Below are 27,620 nucleotides of genomic sequence, written 5' to 3'. Positions count from 1 at the left end.
CCAAACTGGATGATACTTTCAGGTAACGATCAGTACACTAAGCCCACTTGGTTCTCCAAATTTCGATCTTCTATGTTGAAGCGTTCGTTTCCAGTAACAGTTTCCATTCTTGCATTTCACTCTGTTTTTTCCTATATTGATAGATGTATTTGGAACTCTAAATCAAACACGGTTTGTGCTAGCTTCTTGAAACTTGACACAGGAAAACAGTTTCACATTCTAACTCTATGTTTTGTTTCCTTTTCATGTAGCCCTAAGCAGTGACTGGCGAGAAACACTTTCATTGAAAGGGATTGCAAGCTTCCAAAAATTACGAGTCTCCAGAAATCTCAGCAAATATTTTTTCACCCAAACTGGATGATACTTTCATGTAATGATCAGTACACTAAGCCCACTTGGTTCCCCAAATTTCGATCTTCTATGTTGAAGCTTTCGTTTCCAGTAACAGTTTCCATTCTTGCATTTCACTCTGTTTTCTCCTATATTGATAGATGTATTTGGAACTCTAAATCAAACATGGTTTGTGCTAGCTTCTTGAAACTTGACACAGTAAAGCAGTTTCACATTCTAACTCTATGTTTTGTTTCCTTTTCACGTAGCCCTAAGGAGTGATTGGCGAGAAACACTTTCATTGAAAGGGGTTGCAAGATTCCAAAAATTACGAGTCTCCAGAAATCTCAGCAAATATTTTTTCACCCAAACTGGATGATAGTTTCAGGTAATGATCAGTACACCAAGCCCACTTGGTTCCCCACATTTCGATCTTCTAAGTTGAAGCGTTGGTTTCCAGTAACAGTTTCCATTCTTGCATTTCACTCTGTTTTCTCCTATATTGATAGATGTATTTGGAACTCCAAATCAAACACGGTTTCTGCTAGCTTCTTGAAACTTGACACAGTAAAGCAGTTTCACATTCTAACTCCATGTTTTGTTTCCTTTTCATGTAGCCCTAAGCAGTGACTGGCGAGAAACACTTTCATTGAAAGGGGTTGCAAGCTTCCAAAAATTACGAGTCTCCAGAAATCTCAGCAAATATTTTTTCACCCAAACTGGATGATACTTTCAGGTAATGATCAGTACACTAATCCCACTTTGTTCCCCAAATTTCGATCTTCTATGTTGAAGCGTTGGTTTCCAGTAACAGTTTCCATTCTTGCATTTCACTCTGTTTTCTCCTATATTGATAGATGTATTTGGAACTCTAAATCAAACACGGTTTGTGCTAGCTTCCTGAAACTTGACACAGGAAAGCAGTTTCACATTCTAACTCTATGTTTTGTTTCCTTTTCATGTAGCCCTAAGCAGTGACTGGCGAGAAACACTTTCATTGAAAGGGGTTGCAAGCTTCCAAAAATTACGAGTCTCCAGAAATCTCAGCAAATATTTTTCACCCAAACTGGATGATACTTTCAGGTAATGATCAGTACACTAAGCCCACTTTGTTCTCCAAATGTCGTTCTTCTATGTTGAAGCGTTCGTTTCCAGTAACAGTTTGAATTTTGGCGTTTCACTCTGTTTTCTCCTATATTGATAGATGTATTTGGAACTCTAAATCAAACACGGTATGTGCTAGCTTCTTGAAACGTGACACAGTAAAGCAGTTTCACATTCTAACTCTATGTTTTGTTTCCTTTTCATGTAGCCCTAAGCAGTGACTGGCGAGAAACACTTTAATTGAAAGGGGTTGCAAGCTTCCAAAAATTACGAGTCTCCAGAAATCTCAGCAAATATTTTTTCACCCAAACTGAATGATACTTTCAGGTAATGATCAGTACACTAAGCCCACTTGGTTCTCCAAATTTCGTTCTTCTATGTTGAAGCGTTCGTTTCCAGTAACAGTTTCCATTCTGGCATTTCACTCTGTTTTCTCCTATATTGATAGATGTATTTGGAACTCTAAATCAAACACGGTTTGTGCTAGTTTCTTGAAACTTGACACAGTAAAGCAGTTTCACATTCTAACTCTATGTTTTGTTTCCTTTTCTTGTAGCCCTAAGCAGTGACTGGAGAGAAACACTTTCATTGAAAGGGGTTGCAAGCTTCCAAAAATTACGAGTCTCCAGAAATCTCAGCAAATATTTTTTCACCCAAACTGGATGATACTTTCAGGTAATGATCAGTACACTAAGCCCACTTGGTTCCCCAAATTTCGATCTTCTATGTTGAAGCGTTGGTTTCCAGTAACAGTTTCCATTCTTGCATTTCACTCTGTTTTCTCCTATATTGATAGATGTATTTGGAACTCTAAATCAAACACGGTTTGTGCTAGCTTCCTGAAACTTGACACAGGAAAGCAGTTTCACATTCTAACTCTATGTTTTGTTTCCTTTTCATGTAGCCCTAAGCAGTGACTGGCGAGAAACACTTTCATTGAAAGGGGTTGCAAGCTTCCAAAAATTACGAGTCTCCAGAAATCTCAGCAAATATTTTTCACCCAAACTGGATGATACTTTCAGGTAATGATCAGTACACTAAGCCCACTTTGTTCTCCAAATGTCGTTCTTCTATGTTGAAGCGTTCGTTTCCAGTAACAGTTTCCATTCTGGCATTTCATTCTGTTTTCTCCTATATTGATAGATGTATTTGGAACTCTAAATCAAACACGGTATGTGCTAGCTTCTTGAAACGTGACACAGTAAAGCAGTTTCACATTCTAACTCTATGTTTTGTTTCCTTTTCATGTAGCCCTAAGCAGTGACTGGCGAGAAACACTTTAATTGAAAGGGGTTGCAAGCTTCCAAAAATTACGAGTCTCCAGAAATCTCAGCAAATATTTTTTCACCCAAACTGAATGATACTTTCAGGTAATGATCAGTACACTAAGCCCACTTGGTTCTCCAAATTTCGTTCTTCTATGTTGAAGCGTTCGTTTCCAGTAACAGTTTCCATTCTGGCATTTCACTCTGTTTTCTCCTATATTGATAGATGTATTTGGAACTCTAAATCAAACACGGTTTGTGCTAGTTTCTTGAAACTTGACACAGTAAAGCAGTTTCACATTCTAACTCTATGTTTTGTTTCCTTTTCTTGTAGCCCTAAGCAGTGACTGGAGAGAAACACTTTCATTGAAAGGGGTTGCAAGCTTCCAAAAATTACGAGTCTCCAGAAATCTCAGCAAATATTTTTTCACCCAAACTGGATGATACTTTCAGGTAATGATCAGTACACTAAGCCCACTTGGTTCCCCAAATTTCGATCTTCTATGTTGAAGCGTTCGTTTCCAGTAACAGTTTCCATTCTTGCATTTCACTCTGTTTTCTCCTATATTGATAGATGTATTTGCAACTCTAAATCAAACACGGTTTGTGCTAGCTTCTTGAAACTTGACACAGGAAAGCAGTTTCACATTCTAACTCTATGTTTTGTTTCCTTTTCATGTAGCCCTAAGCAGTGACTGGCGAGAAACACTTTAATTGAAAGGGGTTGCAAGCTTCCAAAAATTACGAGTCTCCAGAAATCTCAGCAAATATTTTTTCACCCAAACTGGATGATACTTTCAGGTAATGATCAGTACACTAAGCCCACTTGGTTCTCCAAATTTCGTTCTTCTATGTTGAAGCGTTCGTTTCCAGTAACAGTTTCCATTCTGGCATTTCATTCTGTTTTCTCCTATATTGATAGATGTATTTGCAACTCTAAATCAAACACGGTTTGTGCTAGCTTCTTGAAACTTGACACAGGAAAGCAGTTTCACATTCTAACTCTATGTTTTGTTTCCTTTTCATGTAGCCCTAAGCAGTGACTGGCGAGAAACACTTTCATTGAAAGGGGTTGCAAGCTTCCAAAAATTACGAGTCTCCAGAAATCTCAGCAAATATTTTTTCACCCAAACTGGATGATACTTTCAGGTAATGATCAGTACACTAAGCCCACTTGGTTCTCCAAATTTCGTTCTTCTATGTTGAAGCGTTCGTTTCCAGTAACAGTTTCCATTCTGGCATTTCATTCTGTTTTCTCCTATATTGATAGATGTATTTGCAACTCTAAATCAAACACGGTTTGTGCTAGCTTCTTGAAACTTGACACAGGAAAGCAGTTTCACATTCTAACTCTATGTTTTGTTTCCTTTTCACGTAGCCCTAAGCAGTGATTGGCGAGAAACACTTTCATTGAAAGGGGTTGCAAGATTCCAAAAATTACGAGTCTCCAGAAATCTCAGCAAATATTTTTTCACCCAAACTGGATGATAGATTCAGGTAATGATCAGTACACCAAGCCCACTTGGTTCCCCACATTTCGATCTTCTATGTTGAAGCGTTGGTTTCCAGTAACAGTTTCCATTCTTGCATTTCACTCTGTTTTCTCCTATATTGATAGATGGATTTGGAACTCCAAATCAAACACGGTTTCTGCTAGCTTCTTGAAACTTGACACAGTAAAGCAGTTTCACATTCTAACTCTATGTTTTGTTTCCTTTTCATGTAGCCCTAAGCAGTGACTGGCGAGAAACACTTTCATTGAAAGGGGTTGCAAGCTTCCAAAAATTACGAGTCTCCAGAAATCTCAGCAAATATTTTTTCACCCAAACTGGATGATACTTTCAGGTAATGATCAGTACACTAATCCCACTTTGTTCCCCAAATTTCGATCTTCTATGTTGAAGCGTTGGTTTGCAGTAACAGTTTCCATTCTTGCATTTCACTCTGTTTTCTCCTATATTGATAGATGTATTTGGAACTCTAAATCAAACACGGTTTGTGCTAGCTTCCTGAAACTTGACACAGGAAAGCAGTTTCACATTCTAACTCTATGTTTTGTTTCCTTTTCATGTAGCCCTAAGCAGTGACTGGCGAGAAACACTTTCATTGAAAGGGGTTGCAAGCTTCCAAAAATTACGAGTCTCCAGAAATCTCAGCAAATATTTTTCACCCAAACTGGATGATACTTTCAGGTAATGATCAGTACACTAAGCCCACTTTGTTCTCCAAATGTCGTTCTTCTATGTTGAAGCGTTCGTTTCCAGTAACAGTTTCCATTCTGGCATTTCATTCTGTTTTCTCCTATATTGATAGATGTATTTGGAACTCTAAATCAAACACGGTATGTGCTAGCTTCTTGAAACGTGACACAGTAAAGCAGTTTCACATTCTAACTCTATGTTTTGTTTCCTTTTCATGTAGCCCTAAGCAGTGACTGGCGAGAAACACTTTAATTGAAAGGGGTTGCAAGCTTCCAAAAATTACGAGTCTCCAGAAATCTCAGCAAATATTTTTTCACCCAAACTGAATGATACTTTCAGGTAATGATCAGTACACTAAGCCCACTTGGTTCTCCAAATTTCGTTCTTCTATGTTGAAGCGTTCGTTTCCAGTAACAGTTTCCATTCTGGCATTTCACTCTGTTTTCTCCTATATTGATAGATGTATTTGGAACTCTAAATCAAACACGGTTTGTGCTAGTTTCTTGAAACTTGACACAGTAAAGCAGTTTCACATTCTAACTCTATGTTTTGTTTCCTTTTCTTGTAGCCCTAAGCAGTGACTGGAGAGAAACACTTTCATTGAAAGGGGTTGCAAGCTTCCAAAAATTACGAGTCTCCAGAAATCTCAGCAAATATTTTTTCACCCAAACTGGATGATACTTTCAGGTAATGATCAGTACACTAAGCCCACTTGGTTCCCCAAATTTCGATCTTCTATGTTGAAGCGTTGGTTTCCAGTAACAGTTTCCATTCTTGCATTTCACTCTGTTTTCTCCTATATTGATAGATGTATTTGGAACTCTAAATCAAACACGGTTTGTGCTAGCTTCCTGAAACTTGACACAGGAAAGCAGTTTCACATTCTAACTCTATGTTTTGTTTCCTTTTCATGTAGCCCTAAGCAGTGACTGGCGAGAAACACTTTCATTGAAAGGGGTTGCAAGCTTCCAAAAATTACGAGTCTCCAGAAATCTCAGCAAATATTTTTCACCCAAACTGGATGATACTTTCAGGTAATGATCAGTACACTAAGCCCACTTTGTTCTCCAAATGTCGTTCTTCTATGTTGAAGCGTTCGTTTCCAGTAACAGTTTCCATTCTGGCATTTCATTCTGTTTTCTCCTATATTGATAGATGTATTTGGAACTCTAAATCAAACACGGTATGTGCTAGCTTCTTGAAACGTGACACAGTAAAGCAGTTTCACATTCTAACTCTATGTTTTGTTTCCTTTTCATGTAGCCCTAAGCAGTGACTGGCGAGAAACACTTTAATTGAAAGGGGTTGCAAGCTTCCAAAAATTACGAGTCTCCAGAAATCTCAGCAAATATTTTTTCACCCAAACTGAATGATACTTTCAGGTAATGATCAGTACACTAAGCCCACTTGGTTCTCCAAATTTCGTTCTTCTATGTTGAAGCGTTCGTTTCCAGTAACAGTTTCCATTCTGGCATTTCACTCTGTTTTCTCCTATATTGATAGATGTATTTGGAACTCTAAATCAAACACGGTTTGTGCTAGTTTCTTGAAACTTGACACAGTAAAGCAGTTTCACATTCTAACTCTAGGTTTTGTTTCCTTTTCTTGTAGCCCTAAGCAGTGACTGGAGAGAAACACTTTCATTGAAAGGGGTTGCAAGCTTCCAAAAATTACGAGTCTCCAGAAATCTCAGCAAATATTTTTTCACCCAAACTGGATGATACTTTCAGGTAATGATCAGTACACTAAGCCCACTTGGTTCCCCAAATTTCGATCTTCTATGTTGAAGCGTTGGTTTCCAGTAACAGTTTCCATTCTTGCATTTCACTCTGTTTTCTCCTATATTGATAGATGTATTTGGAACTCTAAATCAAACACGGTTTGTGCTAGCTTCCTGAAACTTGACACAGGAAAGCAGTTTCACATTCTAACTCTATGTTTTGTTTCCTTTTCATGTAGCCCTAAGCAGTGACTGGCGAGAAACACTTTCATTGAAAGGGGTTGCAAGCTTCCAAAAATTACGAGTCTCCAGAAATCTCAGCAAATATTTTTCACCCAAACTGGATGATACTTTCAGGTAATGATCAGTACACTAAGCCCACTTTGTTCTCCAAATGTCGTTCTTCTATGTTGAAGCGTTCATTTCCAGTAAAAGTTTCCATTCTGGCATTTCATTCTGTTTTCTCCTATATTGATAGATGTATTTGGAACTCTAAATCAAACACGGTATGTGCTAGCTTCTTGAAACGTGACAGAGTAAAGCAGTTTCACATTCTAACTCTATGTTTTGTTTCCTTTTCATGTAGCCCTAAGCAGTGACTGGCGAGAAACACTTTAATTGAAAGGGGTTGCCAGCTTCCAAAAATTACGAGTCTCCAGAAATCTCAGCAAATATTTTTTCACCCAAACTGAATGATACTTTCAGGTAATGATCAGTACACTAAGCCCACTTGGTTCTCCAAATTTCGTTCTTCTATGTTGAAGCGTTCGTTTCCAGTAACAGTTTCCATTCTGGCATTTCACTCTGTTTTCTCCTATATTGATAGATGTATTTGGAACTCTAAATCAAACACGGTTTGTGCTAGTTTCTTGAAACTTGACACAGTAAAGCAGTTTCACATTCTAACTCTATGTTTTGTTTCCTTTTCTTGTAGCCCTAAGCAGTGACTGGAGAGAAACACTTTCATTGAAAGGGGTTGCAAGCTTCCAAAAATTACGAGTCTCCAGAAATCTCAGCAAATATTTTTTCACCCAAACTGGATGATACTTTCAGGTAATGATCAGTACACTAAGCCCACTTGGTTCCCCAAATTTCGATCTTCTATGTTGAAGCGTTCGTTTCCAGTAACAGTTTCCATTCTTGCATTTCACTCTGTTTTCTCCTATATTGATAGATGTATTTGGAACTCTAAATCAAACACGGTTTGTGCTAGCTTCTTGAAACTTGACACAGGAAAGCAGTTTCACATTCTAACTCTATGTTTTGTTTCCTTTTCATGTAGCCCTAAGCAGTGACTGGCGAGAAACAGTTTAATTGAAAGGGGTTGCAAGCTTCCAAAAATTACGAATCTCCAGAAATCTCAGCAAATATTTTTTCACCCAAACTGGATGATACTTTCAGGTAATGATCAGTACACTAAGCCCACTTGGTTCTCCAAATTTCGTTCTTCTATGTTGAAGCGTTCGTTTCCAGTAACAGTTTCCATTCTGGCATTTCATTCTGTTTTCTCCTATATTGATAGATGTATTTGCAACTCTAAATCAAACACGGTTTGTGCTAGCTTCTTGAACCTTGACACAGGAAAGCAGTTTCACATTCTAACTCTATGTTTTGTTTCCTTTTCATGTAGCCCTAAGCAGTGACTGGCGAGAAACACTTTCATTGAAAGGGGTTGCAAGCTTCAAAAATTACGAGTCTCCAGAAATCTCAGTAAATATTTTTTCACCCAAACTGGATGATACTTTCAGGTAATGATCAGTACACTAAGCCCACTTGGTTCCCCAAATTTCGATCTTCTATGTTGAAGCGTTCGTTTCCAGTAACAGTTTCCATTCTTGCATTTCACTCTGTTTTCTCCTATATTGATAGATGTATTTGCAACTCTAAATCAAACACGGTTTGTGCTAGCTTCTTGAAACTTGACACAGGAAAGCAGTTTCACATTCTAACTCTATGTTTTGTTTCCTTTTCATGTAGCCCTAAGCAGTGACTGGCGAGAAACACTTTCATTGAAAGGGGTTGCAAGCTTCCAAAAATTACGAGTCTCCAGAAATCTCAGCAAATATTTTTTCACCCAAACTGGATGATACTTTCAGGTAATGATCAGTACACTAAGCCCACTTGGTTCTCCAAATTTCGTTCTTCTATGTTGAAGCGTTCGTTTCCAGTAACAGTTTCGATTCTGGCATTTCATTCTGTTTTCTCCTATATTGATAGATGTATTTGCAACTCTAAATCAAACACGGTTTGTGCTAGCTTCTTGAAACTTGACACAGGAAAGCAGTTTCACATTCTAACTCTATGTTTTGTTTCCTTTTCATGTAGCCCTAAGCAGTGACTGGCGAGAAACACTTTCATTGAAAGTGGTTGCAAGCTTCCAAAAATTACGAGTCTCCAGAAATCTCAGCAAATATTTTTTCACCCAAACTGGATGATACTTTCAGGTAATGATCAGTACACTAAGCCCACTTGGTTCTCCAAATTTCGTTCTTCTATGTTGTAGCGTTCGTTACCAGTAACAGTTTCCATTCTGGCATTTCATTCTGTTTTCTCCTATATTGATAGATGTATTTGCAACTCTAAATCAAACACGGTTTGTGCTAGCTTCTTGAAACTTGACACAGGAAAGCAGTTTCACATTCTAACTCTATGTTTTGTTTCCTTTTCATGTAGCCCTAAGCAGTGACTGGCGAGAAACACTTTCATTGAAAGGAGTTGCAAGCTTCCAAAAATTACGAGTCTCCAGAAATCTCAGCAAATATTTTTTCACCCAAACTGGATGATACTTTCAGGTAATGATCAGTACACTAAGCCCACTTGGTTCTCCAAATTTCGTTCTTCTATGTTGAAGCGTTCGTTTCCAGTAACAGTTTCCATTCTGGCATTTCATTCTGTTTTCTCCTATATTGATAGATGTATTTGCAACTCTAAATCAAACACGGTTTGTGCTAGCTTCTTGAAACTTGACACAGGAAAGCAGTTTCACATTCTAACTCTATGTTTTGTTTCCTTTTCATGTAGCCCTAAGCAGTGACTGGCGAGAAACACTTTCATTGAAAGGGGTTGCAAGCTTCCAAAAATTACGAGTCTCCAGAAATCTCAGCAAATATTTTTTCACCCAAACTGGATGATACTTTCAGGTAATGATCAGTACACTAAGCCCACTTGGTTCTCCAAATTTCGTTCTTCTATGTTGAAGCGTTCGTTTCCAGTAACAGTTTCCATTCTGGCATTTCACTCTGTTTTCTCCTATATTGATAGATGTATTTGGAACCCTAAATCAAACACCGTTTGTGCTAGTTTCTTGAAACTTGACACAGTAAAGCAGTTTCACATTCTAACTCTATGTTTTGTTTCCTTTTCTTGTAGCCCTAAGCAGTGACTGGCGAGAAACACTTTCATTGAAAGGGGTTGCAAGCTTCCAAAAATTACGAGTCTCCAGAAATCTCAGCAAATATTTTTTCACCCAAACTGGATGATACTTTCAGGTAATGATCAGTACACTAAGCCCACTTGGTTCCCCAAATTTCGATCTTCTATGTTGAAGCGTTGGTTTCCAGTAACAGTTTCCATTCTTGCATTTCACTCTGTTTTCTCCTATATTGATAGATGTATTTGGAACTCTAAATCAAACACGGTTGGTGCTAGTTTCTTGAAACTTGACACAGTAAAGCAGTTTCACATTCTAACTCTATGTTTTGTTTCCTTTTCTTGTAGCCCTAAGCAGTGACTGGCGAGAAACACTTTCATTGAAAGGGGTTGCAAGCTTCCAAAAATTACGAGTCTCCAGAAATCTCAGCAAATATTTTTTCACCCAAACTGGATGATACTTTCAGGTAATGATCAGTACACTAAGCCCACTTGGTTCCCCAAATTTCGATCTTCTATGTTGAAGCGTTGGTTTCCAGTAACAGTTTCCATTCTTGCATTTCACTCTGTTTTCTCCTATATTGATAGATGTATTTGGAACTCTAAATCAAACACGGTTGGTGCTAGTTTCTTGAAACTTGACACAGTAAAGCAGTTTCACATTCTAACTCTATGTTTTGTTTCCTTTTCATGTAGCCCTAAGCAGTGACTGGCGAGAAACACTTTCATTGAAAGGGGTTGCAAGCTTCCAAAAATTACGAGTCTCCAGAAATCTCAGCAAATATTTTTTCACCCAAACTGGATGATACTTTCAGGTAATGATCAGTACACTAAGCCCATTTGGTTCTCCAAATGTCGTTCTTCTATGTTGAAGCGTTCGTTTCCAGTAACTGTTTCCATTCTGGCATTTCATTCTGTTTTCTCCTATATAGATAGATGTATTTGGGACTCTAAATCAAACACGGTTTGTGTTAGCTTCTTGAAACGTGACACAGTAAAGCAGTTTCACATTCTAACTCTATGTTTTGTTTCCTTTTCATGTAGCCCTAAGCAGTGACTGGCGAGAAACACTTTCATTGAAAGGGGTTGCAAGCTTCCAAAAATTACGAGTCTCCAGAAATCTCAGCAAATATTTTTTCACCCAAACTGGATGATACTTTCAGGTAATGATCAGTACACTAAGCCCACTTGGTTCTCCAAATTTTGTTCTTCTATATTGAAGCGTTCGTTTCCAGTAACAGTTTCCATTCTGGCATTTCACTCTGTTTTCTCCTATATTGATAGATGTATTTGGAACCCTAAATCAAACACGGTTTGTGCTAGTTTCTTGAAACTTGACACAGTAAAGCAGTTTCACATTCTAACTCTATGTTTTGTTTCCTTTTCTTGTAGCCCTAAGCAGTGACTGGCGAGAAACACTTTCATTGAAAGGGGTTGCAAGCTTCCAAAAATTACGAGTCTCCAGAAATCTCAGCAAATATTTTTTTACCCAAACTGGATGATACTTTCAGGTAATGATCAGTACACTAAGCCCACTTGGTTCTCCAAATGTCGTTCTTCTATGTTGAAGCGTTCGTTTCCAGTAACAGTTTCCATTCTGGCATTTCATTCTGTTTTCTCCTATATTGATAGATGTATTTGGAACTCTAAATCAAACACGGTTTCTGGTAGCTTCTTGAAACTTGACACAGTAAAGCAGTTTCACATTCTAACTCTATGTTTTGTTTCCTTTTCATGTAGCCCTAAGCAGTGACTGGCGAGAAACACTTTCATTGAAAGGGGTTGCAAGCTTCCAAAAATTACGAGTCTCCAGAAATCTCAGCAAATATTTTTTCACCCAAACTGGATGATACTTTCAGGTAATGATCAGTACACTAAGCCCACTTGGTTCTCCAAATTTCGTTCTTCTATGTTGAAGCGTTCGTTTCCAGTAACAGTTTGAATTTTGGCATTTCACTCTGTTTTCTCCTATATTGATAGATGTATTTGGAACTCTAAATCAAACACGGTTTGTACTAGTTTCTTGAAACTTGACACAGTAAAGCAGTTTCACATTCTAAATCTATGTTTTGTTTCCTTTTCTTGTAGCCCTAAGCAGTGACTGGCGAGAAACACTTTCATTGAAAGGGGTTGCAAGCTTCCAAAAATTACGAGTCTCCAGAAATCTCAGCAAATATTTTTTCACCCCAACTGGATGATACTTTCAGGTAATGATCAGTACACTAAGCCCACTTGGTTCCCCAAATTTCGATGTTCTATGTTGAAGCGTTCGTTTCCAGTAACAGTTTCCATTCTTGCATTTCACTCTGTTTTCTCCTATATTGATAGATGTATTTGGAACTCTAAATCAAACACGGTTTGTGCTAGCTTCTTGAAACTTGACACAGTAAAGCAGTTTCACATTCTAACTCTATGTTTTGTTTCCTTTTCATGTAGCCCTAAGCAGTGACTGGCGAGAAACACTTTCATTGAAAGGGGTTGCAAGCTTCCAAAAATTACGAGTCTCCAGAAATCTCAGCAAATATTTTTTCACCCAAACTGGATGATACTTTCAGGTAAAGATCAGAACACTAAGCCCACTTGGTTCCCCAAATTTCGTTCTTCTATGTTGAAGCGTTCATTTCCAGTAACAGTTTGCATTCTGGCATTTCACTCTGTTTTCTCCTATATTGATAGATGTATTTGGAACTCTAAATCAAACACGCTTTGTGCTAGCTTCTTGAAACTTGACACGGTAAAGCAGTTTCACGTTCTATCTTTATGTTTTGTTTCCTCTTGATGTACCCTAAGCAGTGACTGGCGAGAAACACTTTCATGGAAAGAGGTGGCAAATTTTCCAAAAATTCCGTGTCTCCAGAAATCTCAGCAAATATTTTTTCACCCAAACTGGATGATACTTTCAGGTAATGATCAGTATACTAAGCCAACTTGGTACCCAAATTTCGTTCTTCTGTGTTGAAGCGTTCGTTTCCAGTAACAGGTTGAATTTTGGCCTTTCTCTCTGTTTTCTCCTATATTGATAGATGTATTTGGAACTCTAAATCAACACGGTTTGTGATAGCTTCTTGAAACTTGACACACTAAAGTAGTTTCACGTTCTATCTTTATGTTTTGTTTCCTCTTGATGTACCCCTAAGCAGTGACTGGCGAGAAACACTTTCATGGAAAGTGGTTGCAAATTTTCCATAAATTACGTGTCTCCAGAAATCTCAGCAAATATTTTTTCACCCAAACTGCATGATACTCTCAGGTAATGATCAGTATACTAAGCCAACTTGGTTCCCCAAATTTCGTTCTTCTGTGTTGAAGCGTTCGTTTCCAGTAACAGTTTGAATTTTGGACTTTCTCTCTGTTTTCTCCTATATTGATAGATGTATTTGGAACTCTAAATCAAACACGGTTTGTGCTAGCTTCTTGAAACTTGACACAGTAAAGCAGTTTCACATTCTAACTCTATGTTTTGTTTCCTTTTCTTGTAGCCCTAAGCAGTGACTGGCGAGAAACACTTTCATTGAAAGGGGTTGCAAGCTTCCAAAAATTACGAGTCTCCAGAAATCTCAGCAAATATTTTTTCACCCAAACTGGATGATACTTTCAGGTAATGATCAGTACACTAAGCCCACTTGGTTCCCCAAATTTCGATCTTCTATGTTGAAGCGTTCGTTTCCAGTAACAGTTTCCATTCTTGCATTTCACTCTGTTTTCTCCTATATTGATAGATGTATTTGGAACTCTAAATCAAACACGGTTTGTGCTAGCTTCTTGAAACTTGACACAGTAAAGCAGTTTCACATTCTAACTCTATGTTTTGTTTCCTTTTCATGTAGCCCTAAGCAGTGACTGGCGAGAACCACTTTCATTGAAAGGGGTTAAAGCTTCCAAAAATTACGAGTCTCCAGAAATCTCAGCAAATATTTTTTCACCCAAACTGGATGATACTTTCAGGTAATGATCAGTACACTAAGCCCACTTGGTTCTCCAAATTTCGTTCTTCTATGTTGAAGCGTTCGTTTCCAGTAACAGTTTGAATTTTGGCATTTCACTCTGTTTTCTCCTATATTGATAGATGTATTTGGAACTCTAAATCAAACACGGTTTGTACTAGTTTCTTGAAACTTGACACAGTAAAGCAGTTTCACATTCTAACTCTATGTTTTGTTTCCTTTTCTTGTAGCCCTAAGCAGTGACTGGCGAGAAACACTTTCATTGAAAGGGGTTGCAAGCTTCCAAAAATTACGAGTCTCCAGAAATCTCAGCAAATATTTTTTCACCCCAACTGGATGATACTTTCAGGTAATGATCAGTACACTAAGCCCACTTGGTTCCCCAAATTTCGATGTTCTATGTTGAAGCGTTCGTTTCCAGTAACAGTTTCCATTCTTGCATTTCACTCTGTTTTCTCCTATATTGATAGATGTATTTGGAACTCTAAATCAAACACGGTTTGTGCTAGCTTCTTGAAACTTGACACAGTAAAGCAGTTTCACATTCTAACTCTATGTTTTGTTTCCTTTTCATGTAGCCCTAAGCAGTGACTGGCGAGAAACACTTTCATTGAAAGGGGTTGCAAGCTTCCAAAAATTACGAGTCTCCAGAAATCTCAGCAAATATTTTTTCACCCAAACTGGATGATACATTCAGGTAAAGATCAGAACACTAAGCCCACTTGGTTCCCCAAATTTCGTTCTTCTATGTTGAAGCGTTCATTTCCAGTAACAGTTTGCATTCTGGCATTTCACTCTGTTTTCTCCTATATTGATAGATGTATTTGGAACTCTAAATCAAACACGCTTTGTGCTAGCTTCTTGAAACTTGACACGGTAAAGCAGTTTCACGTTCTATCTTTATGTTTTGTTTCCTCTTGATGTACCCTAAGCAGTGACTGGCGAGAAACACTTTCATGGAAAGAGGTGGCAAATTTTCCAAAAATTCCGTGTCTCCAGAAATCTCAGCAAATATTTTTTCACCCAAACTGGATGATACTTTCAGGTAATGATCAGTATACTAAGCCAACTTGGTTCCCCAAATTTCGTTCTTCTGTGTTGAAGCGTTCGTTTCCAGTAACAGGTTGAATTTTGGCCTTTCTCTCTGTTTTCTCCTATATTGATAGATGTATTTGGAACTCTAAATCAACACGGTTTGTGATAGCTTCTTGAAACTTGACACACTAAAGCAGTTTCACGTTCTATCTTTATGTTTTGTTTCCTCTTGATGTACCCCTAAGCAGTGACTGGCGAGAAACACTTTCATGGAAAGTGGTTGCAAATTTTCCATAAATTACGTGTCTCCAGAAATCTCAGCAAATATTTTTTCACCCAAACTGCATGATACTCTCAGGTAATGATCAGTATACTAAGCCAACTTGGTTCCCCAAATTTCGTTCTTCTGTGTTGAAGCGTTCGTTTCCAGTAACAGTTTGAATTTTGGACTTTCTCTCTGTTTTCTCCTATATTGATAGATGTATTTGGAACTCTAAATCAAACACGGTTTGTGCTAGCTTCTTGAAACTTGACACAGTAAAGCAGTTTCACATTCTAACTCTATGTTTTGTTTCCTTTTCTTGTAGCCCTAAGCAGTGACTGGCGAGAAACACTTTCATTGAAAGGGGTTGCAAGCTTCCAAAAATTACGAGTCTCCAGAAATCTCAGCAAATATTTTTTCACCCAAACTGGATGATACTTTCAGGTAATGATCAGTACACTAAGCCCACTTGGTTCCCCAAATTTCGATATTCTATGTTGAAGCGTTCGTTTCCAGTAACAGTTTCCATTCTTGCATTTCACTCTGTTTTCTCCTATATTGATAGATGTATTTGGAACTCTAAATCAAACACGGTTTGTGCTAGCTTCTTGAAACTTGACACAGTAAAGCAGTTTCACATTCTAACTCTATGTTTTGTTTCCTTTTCATGTAGCCCTAAGCAGTGACTGGCGAGAAACACTTTCATTGAAAGGGGTTGCAAGCTTCCAAAAATTACGAGTATCCAGAAATCTCAGCAAATATTTTTTCACCCAAACTGGATGATACTTTCAGGTAATGATCAGTACACTAAGCCCACCTGGTTCCCCAAATTTCGATCTTCTATGTTGAAGCGTTCGTTTCCAGTAACAGTTTCCATTCTGGTATTTCACTCTGTTTTCTCCTATATTGATAGATGTATTTGGAACTCTAAATCAAACACGGTTTGTGCTAGCTTCTTGAACCTTGACACAGTAAAGCAGTTTCACATTCTAACTCTATGTTTTGTTTCCTTTTCATGTAGCCCTAAGCAGTGACTGGCGAGAAACACTTTCATTGAAAGGGGTTGCAAGCTTCCAAAAATTACGAGTCTCCAGAAATCTCAGCAAATATTTTTTCACCCAAACTGGATGATACTTTCAGGTAATGATCAGTACACTAAGCCCACTTCTTTCCCCAAATTTGGATCTTCTATGTTGAAGCGTTCGTTTCCAGTAACAGTTTCCATTCTTGCATTTCACTCTGTTTTCTCCTATATTGATAGATATATTTGGAACTCTAAATCAAACACGGTTTGTGCTAGCTTCTTGAAACTTGACACAGGAAAGCAGTTTCACATTCTAACTCTATGTTTTGTTTCCTTTTCTTGTAGCCCTAAGCAGTGACTGGCGAGAAACACTTTCATTGAAAGGGGTTGCAAGCTTCCAAAAATTACGAGTCTCCAGAAATCTCAGCAAATATTTTTTCACCCAAACTGGATGATACTTTCAGGTAATGATCAGTACACTAAGCCCACTTGATTCTCCAAATTTCGTTCTTCTATGTTGAAACGTTCGTTTCCAGTAACAGTTTCCATTCTTGCATTTCACTCTGTTTTCTCCTATATTGATAGATGTATTTGGAACTCTAAATCAAACACGGTTTGTGCTAGTTTCTTGAAACTTGACACAGTAAAGCAGTTTCATATTCTAACTCTATGTTTTGTTTCCTTTTCTTGTAGCCCTAAGCAGTGACTGGCGAGAAACACTTTCATTGAAAGGGGTTGCAAGCTTCCAAAAATTACGAGTCTCCAGAAATCTCAGCAAATATTTTTTCACCCAAACTGGATGATACTTTCAGGTAATGATCAGTACACTAAGCCCACTTGGTTCTCCAAATTTCATTCTTCTATGTTGAAGCGTTCGTTTCCAGTAACAGTTTCCATTCTGGCATTTCACTCTGTTTTCTCCTATATTGATAGATGTATTTGGAACTCTAAATCAAACACGGTTTGTGCTAGTTTCTTGAAACTTGACACAGTAAAGCAGTTTCACATTCTAACTCTATGTTTTGTTTCCTCTGCTTGTAGCCCTAAGCAGTGACTGGCGAGAAACACTTTCATTGAAAGGGGTTGCAAGCTTCCAAAAATTACGAGTCTCCAGAAATCTCAGCAAATATTTTTTCACCCAAACTGGATGATACTTTCAGGTAATGATCAGTACACTAAGCCCACTTGGTTCCCCAAATTTCGATCTTCTATGTTGAAGCGTTCGTTTCCAGTAACAGTTTCCATTCTTGCATTTCACTCTGTTTTCTCCTATATTGATAGATGTATTTGGAACTCTAAATCAAACACGGTTTGTGCTAGCTTCTTGAAACTTGACACAATAAAGCAGTTTCACATTCTAACTCTATGTTTTGTTTCCTTTTCTTGTATCCCTAAGGAGTGACTGGCGAGAAACACTTTCATTGAAAGGGGTTGCAAGCTTCCAAAAATTACGAGTCTTCAGAAATCTCAGCAAATATTTTTTCACCCAAACTGGATGATACTTTAAGGTAATGATCAGTACACTAAGCCCACTTGGTTCTCCAAATGTCGTTCTTCTATGTTGAAGCGTTCGTTTCCAGTAACAGTTTGAATTTTGGCCTTTCTCTCTGTTTTCTCCTATATTGATAGATGTATTTGGAACTCTAAATCAAACACGGTTTGTGCTAGCTTCTTGAAACTTGACGCAGTAAAGCAGTTTCACATTCTAAGTCTATGTTTTGTTTCCTTTTCTTGTAGCCCTAAGCAGTGACTGGCGAGAAACACTTTCATTGAAAGGGGTTGCAAGCTTCCAAAAATTACGAGTCTCCAGAAATCTCAGCAAATATTTTTTCACCCAAACTGGATGATACTTTCAGGTAATGATCAGTACACTAAGCCCACTTGGTTCCCCAAATTTCGATCTTCTATGTTGAAGCGTTCGTTTCCAGTAACAGTTTCCATTCTTGCATTTCACTCTGTTTTCTCCTATATTGATAGATGTATTTGGAACTCTAAATCAAACACGGTTTGTGCTAGCTTCTTGAAACTTGACACAGGAAAGCAGTTTCACATTCTAACTCTATGTTTCTTTTCCTTTTCATGTAGCCCTAAGCAGTGACTGGCGAGAAACACTTTCATTGAAAGGGGTTGCAAGCTTCCAAAAATTACGAGTCTCCAGAAATCTCAGCAAATATTTTTTCACCCAAACTGGATGATACTTTCAGGTAATGATCAGTACACTAAGCCCACTTGGTTCTCCAAATTTCATTCTTCTATGTTGAAGCGTTCGTTTCCAGTAACAGTTTCCATTCTGGCATTTCACTCTGTTTTCTCCTATATTGATAGATGTATTTGGAACTCTAAATCAAACACGGTTTGTGCTAGTTTCTTGAAACTTGACACAGTAAAGCAGTTTCACATTCTAACTCTATGTTTTGTTTCCTTTTCTTGTAGCCCTAAGCAGTGACTGGCGAGAAACACTTTCATTGAAAGGGGTTGCAAGCTTCCAAAAATTACGAGTCTCCAGAAATCTCAGCAAATATTTTTTCACCCAAACTGGATGATACTTTCAGGTAATGATCAGTACACTAAGCCCACTTGGTTCTCCAAATTTCGTTCTTCTATGTTGAAGCGTTCGTTTCCAGTAACAGTTTCCATTCTTGCATTTCACTCTGTTTTCTCCTATATTGATAGATGTATTTGGAACTCTAAATCAAACACGGTTTGTGCTAGTTTCTTGAAACTTGAAACAGTAAAGCAGTTTCACGGTCTATCTCTATGTTTTGTTTCCTCTTGATGTAGCCCTAAGCAGTGACTGGCGAGAAACACTTTCATGGAAAGCGGTTGCCAAGCTTCCAAAAATACGAGTCTCCAGAAATCTCAGGAAATATTTTTTCACCCAAACTGAATGATACTTTCAGGTAATGATCAGAACACTAAGCCCACTTGGTTCCCCAAATTTCGTTCTTCTATGTTGAAGCGTTCGTTTCCACTATCAGTTTGCATTTTGGCGTTTCACTCTGTTTTCTCCTATATTGATAGATGTATTTGGAACTCTAAATCAAACACGGTTTGTGCTAGCTTCTTGAAACTTGACACAGTAAAGCAGTTTCACATTCTATCTCTATGTTGTGTTTCCTCTTGATGTAGCCCTAAGCAGTGACTGGCGAGAAACACTTTCATGGGAAGGGGGTTCCAAGCTTCCAAAAATTATGAGTCTCCAGAAATATCAGCAAATATTTTTTCACCCAAACTGGATGATACATTCAGGTAATGATCAGAACACTAAGCCCACTTGGTTCCCCGAATTTCGTTCTTCTATGTTGAAGCGTTCGTTTCCACTATCAGTTTGCATATTGGCGTTTCACTCTGTTTTCTCCTATATTGATAGATGTATATAGAACACTAAATCAAACACTGTTTGTGCTAGCTTCTTGAAATTTGACACAGTAAAGCAGTTTCACGTTCTATCTCTATGTTTTTTTTCCTCTTGATGTAGCCCTAAGCAGTGACTGGCGAGAAACACTTTCATGGAAAGAGGTTGCCAATATTCCAAAAATTATGTGTCTCCAGAAATCTCAGCAAATATTTTTACGCCCAAACTGGATGATACTTTCAGGTAATGATCTGAACACTAATCCCACTTGGTTCCCCAAATTTCGTTCTTCTATGTTGAGGCGTTCGTTTCTAGTAACAGTTTGAATTTTGGCGTTTCACTCTGTTTTCTCATATAGTGATAGATGTATTTGGAACTCTAAATCAAACACGGTTTGTGCTAGCTTCTTGAAACTTGACACAGTAAAGCAGTTTCACATTCTAACTCTATGTTTTGTTTCCTTTTCATGTAGCCCTACGCAGTGACTGGCGAGAAAAACTTTCATTGAAAGGGGTTGCAAGCTTCCAAAAATTACGAGTCTCCAGAAATCTCAGCAAATATTTTTTCAACAAAACTGGATGATACTTTTAGGTAATGATCAGAACACTATTCCCACTTGGATCCCAAAATTTCGTTCTTCTATGTTGAAGCGTTCGTTTCCAGTAACAGTTTGAATTTTGGCGTTTCACTCTGTTTTCTCCTATATTGATAGATGTATTTGGAACTCTAAATCAAACACGGTTTGTGCTAGCTTCTTGAAACTTGACACAGTAAAGCAGTTTCACATTCTAACTCTATGTTTTGTTTTCTTTTCATGTAGCCCTAAGCAGTGACTGGCGAGAAACATTTTCATTGAAAGGGGTTGCAAGCTTGCAAAAATTAAGATTCTCCACATATCTCAGCAAATATTTTTTCAACCAAACTGGATGATACATTCAGGTAATGATCACTACACTAAGCCCACTTGGTTCCCCAAATTTCGTTCTTCTATGTTGAAGCGTTCGTTTCCAGTAACAGTTTGAATTTTGGCGTTTCACTCTGTTATCTCCTATATTGATAGATATATTTGGAACTCTAAATCAAACACGGTTTTTGCTAGTTTCTTGAAACTTGATACAGTAAAGCAGCTTCACATTCTAACTCTATGTTTTGTTTCCTTTTCATGTAGCCCTAAGCAGTGACTGGCGAGGAACACTTTCATTGAAAGGGGTTTCAAGCTTCCAAAAATTACGAGTCTCCACATATCTCAGCAAATATTTTTTCAACCAAACTGGATGATACTTTTAGGTAATGATCAGTACACTAAGCCCACTTGGTTCCCCAAATTTCGTTCTTCTATGTTGAAGCGTTCGTTTCCAGTAACAGTTTGAATTTTGGCGTTTCACTCTGTTTTCTCCTATATTGATAGATGAATTTGGAACTCTAAATCAAACACGGTTTGTGCTAGCTTCTTGAAACTTGACACAGTAAAGCAGTTTCATGGTCTATCTCTATGTTTGTTTCATCTTGATGTAGCCATAAGCAGTGACTGGCTAGAAACACTTTCATGGAAAGGGGTTGCCAAGCTTCCAAAAATTACGAGTCTCCAGAAATCTCAGCAAATATTTTTTCACCCAAACTGGATGATACTTTCAGGTAATGATCACAACACGAAGCCCACTTGGTTCCCCAAATTTCATTCTTCTATGTTGAAGCGTTCGTTTCCAGTAACAGTTTCCATTCTGGCATTTCACTCTGTTTTCTCCTATATTGATAGATGTATTTGGAACTCTAAATCAAACACGGTTTGTGCTAGCTTCTTAAAACTTGACACAGTAAAGCAGTTTCACGTTCTATCCCTATGTTGTGTTTCCTCTAGATGTAGGCCTAAGCAGTGACTGGCGAGAAACACTTTCATGGAAAGGGGTTTCCAATCTTCCAAAAATTATGAGTCTCCAGAAATATCAGCAAATATTTTTTCACCCAAACTGGATGATACTTTCAGGTAATGATGAGAACACTAAGCCCACTTGGTTCCCCAAATTTCGTTCTTCTATGTTGAAGCGTTCGTTTCCAATATCAGTTTGCATATTGGCGTTTCACACTGTTTTCTCCTATATTGATAGATGTATTTAGAACTCTAAATCAAACACTGTTTGCGCTAGCTTCTTGAAACTTGACACAGTAAAGCAGTTTCACGTTCTGTCTCTATGTTTTTTTTCCTCTTGATGTAGCCCTAAGCAGTGACTGGCGAGAAACACTTTCATGGAAAGAGGTTGCCAATATTCCAAAAATTATGTGTCTCCAGAAATCTCAGCAAATATTTTTACGCCCAAAGTGGATGATACTTTCAGGTAATGATCAGTACACTAAGCCCACTTGGTTCCCCAAATTTCGTTCTTCTGTGTTGAAGCGTTCGTTTCCAGTAACCGTTTGAATTTTGGCCTTTATCTCTGTTTTCTCCTATATTGATAGATGTATTTGGAACTCTAAATCAAACAGGGTTTGTGCTAGCTTCTTGAAACTTGACACAGTAAAGCAGTTTCATGGTCTGTCTCTATGTTTTGTTTCCTCTTGATATAGCCCAAGCAGTGACTGGCGAGAAACACTTTCATTGAAAGGGGTTTCCAATCTTCCAAATATTACGAGTCTCCAGAAATCTCATCAAATATTTTTTCACCCAAATTGGATGATATTTTCAGGTAATTATCAGTACACTAAGCCCACTTGGTTCCCCAAATTTCGTTCTTCTATGTTGAAGCGTTCGTTTCCACTATCAGTTTGAATTTGGCGTTTCACTCTGTTTTCTCCTATATTGATAGATGTATTTGGAACACTAAATCAAACACGGTTTGTGCTAGTTCTTGAAACTTGACACAGTAAAGCAGATTCACATTCTAACTCTATGTTTTGTTTCCTTTTCATGTAGCCCTAAGCAGTGACTGGCGAGAAACACTTTCATTGAAAGGGGTTGCAAGCTTCCAAAAATTACGAGTCTCCACATATCTCAGCAAATATTTTTTCACCAAACTGGATGATACTTTTAGGTAATCATCAGTACACTCAGCCCTCTTGGTTCCCCAAATTTCGTTCTTCTATCTTGAAGCATTCGATTCCAGTAACAGTTTGAATTTTGGCATTTCACTCTGTTTTCTCCTATATTGATAGATGTATTTGGAACTCTAAATCAAACACGGTTTGTGCTAGCTTCTTGAAACTTGAAACAGTAAAGCAGGTTCACGGTCTATGTCTATGTTTTGTTTCCTCTTGATGTAGCCCTAAGCAGTGACTGGCGAGAAACACTTTCATGGAAAGCGGTTGCCAAGCTTCCAAAAATACGAGTCTCCAGAAATCTCAGGAAATATTTTTTCACCCAAACTGAATGATACTTTCAGGTAATGATCAGAACACTAAGCCCACTTGGTTCCCCAAATTTCGTTCTTCTATGTTGAAGCGTTCGTTTCCACTATCAGTTTGCATTTTGGCGTTTCACTCTGTTTTCTCCTATATTGATAGATGTATTTGGAACTCTAAATCAAACACGGTTTGTGCTAGCTTCTTGAAACTTGACACAGTAAAGCAGTTTCACATTCTATCTCTATGTTGTGTTTCCTCTTGATGTAGCCCTAAGCAGTGACTGGCGAGAAACACTTTCATGGGAAGGGGGTTCCAAGCTTCCAAAAATTATGAGTCTCCAGAAATATCAGCAAATATTTTTTCACCCAAACTGGATGATACATTCAGGTAATGATCAGAACACTAAGCCCACTTGGTTCCCCGAATTTCGTTCTTCTATGTTGAAGCGTTCGTTTCCACTATCAGTTTGCATATGGCGTTTCACTCTGTTTTCTCCTATATTGATAGATGTATTTAGAACACTAAATCAAACACTGTTTGTGCTAGCTTCTTGAAATTTGACACAGTAAAGCAGTTTCACGTTCTATCTCTATGTTTTTTTTCTTCTTGATGTAGCCCTAAGCAGTGACTGGCGAGAAACACTTTCATGGAAAGAGGTTGCCAATATTCCAAAAATTATGTGTCTCCAGAAATCTCAGCAAATATTTTTACGCCCAAACTGGATGATACTTTCAGGTAATGATCAGTACACTAAGCCAAGTTGGTTCCCCAAATTTCGTTCTTCTGTGTTGTAGCGTTCGTTTCCAGTAACCGTTTGAATTTTGGCCTTTCTCTCTGTTTTCTCCTATATTGATAGATGTATTTGGAACTCTACATCAAACAGGGTTTGTGCTAGCTTCTTGAAACTTGACACATTAAAGCAGTTTCACGGTCTGTCTCTATGTTTTGTTTCCTCTTGATATAGCCCTAAGCAGTGACTGGCGAGAAACACTTTCATTGAAAGGGGTTTCCAATCTTCCAAATATTACGAGTCACCAGAAATCTCAGCAAATATTTTTTTCACCCATATTGGATGATACTTTCAGGTAATTATCAGTACACTAAGCCCACTTGGTTCCCCAAATTTCGTTCTTCTATGTTGAAGCGTTCGTTTCCACTATCAGTTTGAATTTGGCGTTTCACTCTGTTTTCTCCTATATTGATAGATGTATTTGGAACTCTAAATCAAACACGGTTTGTGCTAGTTTCTTGAAACTTGACACAGTAAAGCAGTTTCACATTCTAACTCTATGTTTTGTTTCCTTTTCATGTAGCCCTAAGCAGTGACTGGCGAGAAACACTTTCATTGAAAGGGGTTGCAAGCTTCCAAAAATTACGATTCTCCAGAAATCTCAGCAAATATTTTTTCAACCAAACTGGATGATACTTTTAGGTAATGATCTGAACACTAATCCCACTTGGTTCCCCAAATTTCGTTCTTCTATGTTGAGGCGTTCGTTTCTAGTAACAGTTTGAATTTTGGCGTTTCACTCTGTTTTCTCCTATATTGATAGATGTATTTGGAACTCTAAATCAAACACGGTTTGTGCTAGCTTCTTGAAACTTGACACAGTAAAGCAGTTTTACATTCTAACTCTATGTTTTGTTTCCTTTTCATGTAGCCCTACGCAGTGACTGGCGAGAAAAACTTTCATTGAAAGGGGTTGCAAGCTTCCAAAAATTACGAGTCTCCAGAAATCTCAGCAAATATTTTTTCAACGAAACTGGATGATACTTTTAGGTAATGATCAGAACACTAATCCCACTTGGATCCCCAAATTTCGTTCTTCTATGTTGAAGCGTTCGTTTCCAGTAACAGTTTGAATTTTGGCGTTTCACTCTGTTTTCTTTTATATTGATAGATGTATTTGGAACTCTAAATCAAACACGGTTTGTGCTAGCTTCTTGAAACTTGACACAGTAAAGCAGTTTCACATTGTAACTCTATGTTTTGTTTTCTTTTCATATAGCCCTAAGCAGTGACTGGCGAGAAACATTTTCATTGAAAGGGGTTGCAAGCTTGCAAAAATTAAGATTCTCCACATATCTCAGCAAATATTTTTTCAACCAAACTGGATGATACATTCAGGTAATGATCACTACATTAAGCCCACTTGGTTCCCCAAATTTCGTTCTTCTATGTTGAAGCGTTCATTTCCAGTAACAGTTTGAATTTTGGCGTTTCACTCTGTTTTCTCCTATATTGATAGATATATTTGGAACTCTAAATCAAACACGGTTTTTGCTAGTTTCTTGAAACTTGATACAGTAAAGCAGCTTCACATTCTAACTCTATGTTTTGTTTCCTTTTCATGTAGCCCTAAGCAGTGACTGGCGAGAAACACTTTCATTGAAAGGGGTTGCAAGCTTCCAAAAATTAGGAGTCTCCAGAAATCTCAGCACATATTTTTTCACCCAAACTGCATGATACTTTCAGGTAATGATCAGAACACTAAGCCCACTTGGTTCCCCAAATTTCGTTTTTCTATGTTGAAGCGTTCGTTTCCAGTAACAGTTTGAATTTTGGCGTTTCACTCTGTTTTCTCCTATATTGATAGATGTTTTTGGAACTCTAAATCAAACACGGTTTGTGCTCGCTTCTTGAAACTTGAAACAGTAAAGCAGTTTCATGGTCTATCACTATGTTTTGTTTCCTCTTGATGTAGCCCTAAGCAGTGACTGGCGAAAAACACTTTCATGGAAAGGGGTTGCCAAGCTTCCAAAAATACGAGTCTCCAGAAATCTCAGCAAATCTTTTTTCACCCAAACTGGATGATACTTTCAGGTAATGATCAGAACACTAATCCCACTTGGATCCCCAAATTTCGTTCTTCTATGTTGAAGCGTTCGTTTCCAGTAACAGTTTGAATTTTGGCGTTTCACTCTGTTTTCTCCTATATTGATAGATGTATTTGGAACTCTATATCAAACACGGTTTGTGCTAGCTTCTTGAAACATGACACAGTAAAGCAGTTTCACGTTCTATCTCTATGTTTTCTTTCCTCTTGATGTAGCCCTAAGCAGTGACTGGCGAGAAACACTTTCATGGAAAGGGGTTGCCAAGCTTCCAAAAATTACGAGTCTCCAGAAATCTCAGCACATATTTTTTCACCCAAACTGGATGATACTTTCAGGTAATGATCAGAACAATAAGCCCACTTGGTTCCCCAAATTTCGTTCTTCTATGTTGAAGCGTTCATTTTCAGTAACAGTTTCAATTCTGGCATTTCACTCTGTTTTCTCCTATATTGATAGATGTATTTGGAACTCTAAATCAAACACGGTTTGTGCTAGCTTCTTGAAACTTGACACAGTAAAGCAGTTTCACGTTCTATCTTTATGTTTTGTTTCCTCTTGATGTACCCCTAAGCAGTGACTGGCGAGAAACACTTTGATGGATAGAGGTTGCCAATTTTCCAAAAATTACGTGTCTCCAGAAATCTCAGCAAATATTTTTTCACCCAAACTGGATGATACTTTCAGGTATTGATCAGTACACTAAGCCCACTTTTTTCCCCAAATTTCGTTCTTCTATGTTGAAGCGTTCTTTTCTACTATCAGTTTGCATTTTGGCGTTTCATTCTGTTTTCTCCTATATTGATAGATGTATTTGGAACTCTAAATCAAACACGGTTTTTGCTAGCTTCTTGAAACTTGACACAGTAAAGCAGTTTCACATTCTTACTGTATGTTTTGTTTCCTTTTCATGTAGCCCTAAGCAGTGACTGGCGAGAAACACTTTCATGGAAAGGGGTTGCCAAGCTTCCAAAAATTACGAGTCTCCAGAAATCTCAGCAAATATTTTTTCACCTAAACTGGATGATACTTTCAGGTAATGATCAGAACACTAAGCCCACTCTGTTCCCCAAATTTCGTTCTTCTATGTTCAAGCGTTCGTTTCCAGTAACAGTTTGAATTTTGGCCTTTCTCACTGTTTTCTCCCATATTGATAGATGTATTTGGAACTCTAAATCAAACACGGTTTGTGCTAGTTTCCTGAAACTTGACACAGTAAAGCAGTCACATTCTAACTCTATGTTTTGTTTCCTTTTCCTGTAGCCCGAAGCAGTGACTGGCGAGAAACACTTTCATTGAAAGTGGTTGCAAGCTTCCAAAAATTACGAGTCTCCAGAAATCTCAGCAAATATTTTTTCACCCTAACTGGATGATACTTTCAGGTAATGATCAGTACACTAAGCCAACTTGGTTCCCCATTTTTTGGTCTTCTATGTTGAAGCGTTCGTTTCCAGTAACAGTTTGCATATTGGCGTTTCACTCTGTTTTCTCCTATATTGATAATATATTTGGAAATCTAAATCAAACACGGTTTGTGCTAGCTTCTTGAAACTTGACACAGTAAAGCAGTTTCACGTTCTATCTTTATGTTTTGTTTCCTCTTGATGTACCTGTAAGCAGTGACGGGCGAGAAACACTTTCATTGAAAGGGGTTGCAAGCTTCCAAAAATTACGAGTGTCCAGAAATCTCAGCAAATATTTTTTCAACCAAGCTGGATGATACTTTTAGGTAATGATCAGAATGCGAAGCCCACTTGGTTCCCCAAATTTCGTTCTTCTATGTTGATGCGTTCGTTTCCAGTAACAGTTTGCATTCTGGCATTTCGCTCTGTTTTCTCCT

The sequence above is a fragment of the Spermophilus citellus genome, assembly GCF_964194105.1.
Source record: "Spermophilus citellus genome assembly, chromosome: 4".
NCBI classification, from domain to species: domain Eukaryota; kingdom Metazoa; phylum Chordata; class Mammalia; order Rodentia; family Sciuridae; genus Spermophilus; species Spermophilus citellus.
The sequence above is the reverse complement of the archived record's forward strand: the minus strand, read 5'-3'. Positions refer to the sequence as shown.